This window comes from Hippoglossus stenolepis, chromosome 12 (genome assembly GCF_022539355.2).
Source record: "Hippoglossus stenolepis isolate QCI-W04-F060 chromosome 12, HSTE1.2, whole genome shotgun sequence".
NCBI classification, from domain to species: Eukaryota; Metazoa; Chordata; class Actinopteri; order Pleuronectiformes; family Pleuronectidae; genus Hippoglossus; species Hippoglossus stenolepis.
Window position 1 is genome coordinate 2639400 of NC_061494.1, and position 6085 is coordinate 2645484.

Consider the following 6085-nt stretch of genomic DNA (forward strand, 5'->3'; position numbering starts at 1 on the left):
ACATAGGTCAGTTGCCTCTTCTCATATGGGTCATCTGATGTTAGGAACAAACACTCTTGTGTATTGTGTAAACTGGATTTGACCGTTTATATTGGTAAAGTTTGAACTACTTTTACCTATTTTTTCTACTGCTGGGAAGTGTAATTTAAGTACATCATTTACAGGCAATGTAGTGCTTCTCTTCAGGGATGACTTTTGGGAGAGACACTGTTCTAAGGGAGGTGCAGAACTTCATGGTTACTACTCTGAGAAAGCCGTTTGACCATCAACCTGGAGAACCTAGCCAGAACTAGCTGTTTTCTTGTTGTCTGGGCTGCCCCTGCTGTAGTTCTGGAAGCAATAGTCAGAGTCCGTTTAGGGAGCATAATGCTGAGAAATAACCATCTGTCCTTTGCAAGGATAAGGACCTCTAATCCCCCCCAGAGAACTCAAGAGCTCTGTCACTCCTTGTGGAGGACATTGCCACCAGGCACTCTTTCAAAAAACCCTTTACCTTTGCTTTGGCTCTTACCGTTGTCAAGAGGCAGCATTCAGATTTGAAGGAGTGACCAAAGTTGGTTCTTGAAGAGAACTGGGTCATACAAAATAAAACAGATGTCCTGGAACAATTTTAAATCGATTGAGATTACAAGGAAGGGGAAGGGACCATCCCAGGAGATCAGGGCAGCTGCCTTTACTGTTGATGTATGAGGAGATGAAGCAGTGGAATCTGTGTTTCACTTGTACCCTTGTGTCCTAGGCACTGCAACTATGTGATGACCTGGATAGAGTCCATTTTATTCCAGCGGACTCGGGATGGAAGTGGCACAGCTGCCGATGGTACTCATCTTTCTGAGAAGTATAGGGATGATTATGACACTACATATCATATAAACATCTCCAAACGCTCATAATGGAAGAGCCAGCTGTCTAAGTTAAGGATGCAGGCCCTTCGAATGCAGTCTGGCTTCATGTTGCGAAAGTCTATGCCACCAGTATTACAGCTGGTGGCAGCTACACAATAATATTCCATACAACATTGTACCACAGACACAGAAACCAACCCCCCCCCCTTGTTCTAGGTAGAGGTACTTGACATCAGTAAATTAAAAACACCCATATTAAGCAAGCAGCCAAAAACAAGGAAAGGGGCAAAAAGTATCCAAAAAGTCTCCATGACTTCTGGAAACAACCACGTCTTTCTTTGCGTTCCCTTTACATCAGTGATTCAGACAAAGGAGTTCTTGGACTTCTAATGGCAAACTGCCACCTGATTCCTTTTGATAACAACTTTTATATTTGCCCAGCTAAAGAAGCCTTAGCAGTAAAAGGATAACAGTAGGAGGTGCTTAGGGGTAACAGACACATTATGATCAAGCCAGTCGACAAGGGTAGTGGAGTTGAGGAACATAGATGTGATGGCCAGAGAACAATATGGGAGAGGTACAGGCAGTTGAATCACAAATATTGGTATGCAAAGTATGAATGAAATGAAAAGAAATAAATAATACATTCAGGCACAGTAGAGCAAGCTCGTTTTACAAATTGATAAAGACCCAGCACAAACACCCTACTGGCAGACTAATTGTGTCTGACTGCGACAGTGAAACCTACTATGAGAGTTCAGACTTCTATTTCAATCCTCGACTGAACACCTCAGCAGCTACTTGATGCCTGCGATTTGATTCTTCAGGAAACTGTACAGTTCCTCAGGTATTTGAGGGCCAGTTGCTCTTTGGGCTACTGTATCTGCATTGCCCTTTAAAGCCCCTCTCACTACATCAGGAGCTCGTTTCCAATGTGATTTCTCACTGAAATTGCAAGTGACCCTTTGGAAGCAACAAAGAAAAGGCACTGTGCGGACAAGAAAAACAGTTCTTCTTGTACCTGTATTGGGCCAGTTGTCCATCACTACTGATATGTAGAGTGGTGGGTGATGCCTATAGCATCCTACAATGCAGGCTCCATGTGTGCCCATAAAGCACATTCATCATGGGGTGCAGAAGCAGAGAGAGCGACATAAGAGATGGATGATGAAGCCGTATGCAACTCACTTGTGTGGATTGTAAGCCACTTACGGCTACTACCAAAGTGGAATGCCTGACTTTTACATCTGAGCTTACAGTCATTGTTCTCAGGGAAATCTAATTCTCAGTGAAATCTCAGTGTTTCTTTAAGTTCTCTGAGTGTTTTGACTTGACTCTCTATCTCTCTCTTGCACTGACATGCACACACACTGACACCAACTCAGCAACTCAACATTGATCACAAGATAATGATCGATACTTTTTTAAATGAGTGAATTCTTTCTTTAATGCTGTGCATACTTATTCATTCATCCCATCCTGACTGCCCTCGCTCTCTTCCTCTCTCTGTCGCGCTGACACGCAGACACACAGTGTCATCGGACACACGTAAACTCAGACTGAGAAAAAAACAACATAATTTGGTCTTAATGAACACAAATGTCTTGTTTATTTGCACACAGAGTGGTGAAGTGAGATAGCATTCTCCGTTACTGGTGTGCGCTCTGCACATGCGTGTGTTGCGCGAGCACACACAAATGTGTGCAAATATATTGTCAATCAGCAGTTGTCTTTTCTGGCTATGAGAGACATACTTCCTTTACTGCTTATTTCATGGTCACACACACACACACGCTCCCTCTCTCGGTCTCATGACTGCATACTTGCTCATGTTTTACGCACACAACCTACTCACTGAGTTATTCCTTAAAAGAGTCTGCTACTTTTAAAACATTTTAGTTGAGGCCTGGTGGGGGGTCAACTTAAGCCCAGCTGGTTGCCGGTTTTACAATACACTGGCAGAAACCCTGTATGGGTGTGTGTGTGAAACCTGAAACACAATCTCCTAACTAAAGCTTTCTAATAAATATAAATCAGTAAAAATGATGAATAGTTGTGAAACAGAGTCGAAGTGTTGGCCAAATTGGAAACAACTTAGTAAAATAAAAGTACCGTTAATTCATACTTTTTTTCATACATCGGTCATGCTCTACATAAAATTATTTTTGGGTCAGAGAGAGGGCGAGGGAGTTTGGAGTTTTTGGTTTGGGTTCAAGCATAGACTGTATTATTGTTTTTGGAGGTAGACTCCAGGTCTGAAAAGTGAAGGAAGGAAGATGGGGAAGTAGCTTAAAGTGCAATACCACTTAGTGCCATCAGGGTTTGGTGCCAAAGACTGTGGCTCTAATTGACCTCCATTCGTAAAATGTCAACTTCTCTCTTGAAATACTAAGTCAATGATTTTTTTTCCATTAGTTGTTATGGTGTCTAGTGGTCCAACTGACAATTTTTGATTATTCATTAAATATTATGGCTCTAAGAGTGGTATGTTTGGGGGCGTGTCTAATTTGTTTGACATTTTCGGTCTGGAATGATTGACAGCCAGAGATTTGGACAAGGCGATCTAGATGGTCATTCACTGGAGAGGAACTCGAACTGTTTGTCCATCGTCTGGACTCTGCTATTTAACAATTACGTTACGTTTTATTTAGTTTTTAGTTCACAGTAATCATGGCTTGTTTTTTGAGAATAACAGTCCCTTGTGAGATCCTTGTTTGTTTTCTCAATGTTTCACAGTTTTAATGTTCACATGTATGAACCCCAAATGTTGGTGTGTTTTCCTATGTTTTTTTGAAGGGGAGACACTTAGCATGTCGTGGTTTGATTCATCAATCTAACGATGTTTTTACATCAAAAGATTCAGGATTTAATACTTTATTGCCACACAACACAGTTGTTTGGAATTTGCCTCAGTGTGCCGACGACGAGACAACAATCATAGCATAACACATAACAAGAAAAGAAACAAAAAACACACCACCCTCCCCATAACAACATAAAAACATTGAGCACTTTGGTGTCGTAATTTGATAACCTGCACAAAGCATTCTGCCAACTTCATACTAATTAATCATTCAGAGAAAAGAATGTAGTTGGCTGACGTAGATGGGCGCAGGACCATCCACAATGACTTGTTCCTTCTATTTGTGGAGACCTGCTGCATCAATGATGTGGGCCAGGTACACCACTGACTCCTGGAAAAATAGACATTCATCTGGTTTAACATGCAGGCCGTACTCCTCCAGACTTCCCAGGACTGCATCAAGCGTAATTAGGTGGTCCTCGCCTGGCCCATACACAGCTGTTCAATATGGACCTGGTCCATAGCCTGTTGGAACAGCTCAGGTGCAGAGGCACATGTCAAAGGGAGCTTTGGTACAGTCCCCTCAAAGAAACAGCAGCCCCAGTGTCCAGTTCCATATTTTTTCCATTCACCCTCTGCAACACAGAAATGTGTGCATATTTGCCTTTTTGAGACAACATGTTCAGTCCCAGCTCATTATCTGTGACTGATTTTGTTTCAGCACTTTCATCGTCACTTGTCTCCACGCTATGCACGCTACTATTTTTCTCTCTCCCACCATGCTTGAACATGCCTTTCATCTTGTGACGTCCCTCCCCGGTGTGGCCTTTCTTTCCACATTTATGGCACTCATGATCACTGTATGAGCCGTCCTCGTCAGTGTGGCTCATCCTCCCACAGTGCCGGCATTTATCGTGGGGTCTGGTGGAAAGAACAGCGTTTAATTTGAGAGAGACGCTCAGCTGCTTCGCATCGCGTGGCCACTGTTTTCGCCGAAACAGAGGCAGACACCCTCTGTACGTTTAAGAGTAGGCTTAAAACCTTCATTTATAATAAAGCTTATAGTTAGAGCTGGTCCAGGTTTGTCTTGGACCTTCTCTTAGTTCTGTTGCTATAGGTCTAGAATGTCGGGGGACACATGACACATGGAGCTTCTCTTTCCTCTTCTCCATCCTTATCACATCAAACAAATTATTGTCTCATCAAGACATGTTACTGACTTGACTTCATCCCCGGAGTCCCTATGCCTTATCGTTTGCAGATCGTGGGCCACAGCTGCGGATTATGATGGTGGATTGAGAATCAGAGATCGTGATCATAATGGCGGATCCTGTATCACACTGGCTGATCGTGACAGTAATGGTGGCTCTTGTACCATGCTGGCTGATCTTGATCATATCGGCGGATCCCGTATCGTGTTGGCATCTGATCGTGGATAGTGGTGGTGGACCATGATCATGTTGGCAGCTGATGGTGGACCACGATGGTGGGTCACGATGGTGGATCCTGATGGCGGCAGTGGATCATGACGATGGATTTTGGACTATGGTGGCATCAGACCATGATGGTGGATCCTGATTCGTGGTGGCAGCTGATCCTGGACTATGATTACAACAAGACTGCTTGATTTGCATTATGTCTACTCACATACTCTACCATTACTGACAATAATTCCTCAATTCATGTATCTTCCATTATGCTAATCAATGCTGCAAATACCCTTATCTTGATGATGTTCCCCTTTACATGTGACATCTATTGCACTTCTGTCCGTCCTGGGAGAGGGATCCCTCACATGTGGCTCTCTCTGAGGTTTCTACGTTCTTTTTACCCTGTTAAAAGGTGTTTTTTTTTTCTTGTTGAGGGTTAAGGACAGAGGATGTCACACCTTGTTAAAGCCCTATGAGACAAATTGTGATTTTTGAATACGGGCTATACAAATAAAATTTGATTTGATTTGATTTGATTCGATCAATGCCTGCCTGTTACATGCACAATCTTGTATAGTTTCACATCTGTGCTTTTGTGTGTGTTTTTTGTTTGCCAGCAAACTGCCAGGCACTGACAGGCTAAAGCAATGGTTGATGGATGTGAGGTGAAAAAACTGGCCCTCGTCTAACACGTCATGTATATACATTTCACAAGTTAAGAAGATTTTGCGTGATATATATCGATTTTTGTTTTTGGTTCCTTTTCAATTTGTGTGTTATGATTTCATTCTACTCAGGTCAAAATGTGTTAGTATTATTATATTGTCATGATTAAATGGTAAATGGTCTGTATCTTTTCTAGTCTTGACCACTCAAACGCTTTATAGTAGAATTTTACATTCACCCATTCACATACACATTCATACAGTACACCTATGGGCAGCACTTTATTTTATGAGAACAGCACAATTCCAGCCAGAATTACCAGTAATACTGAAAAAAATATG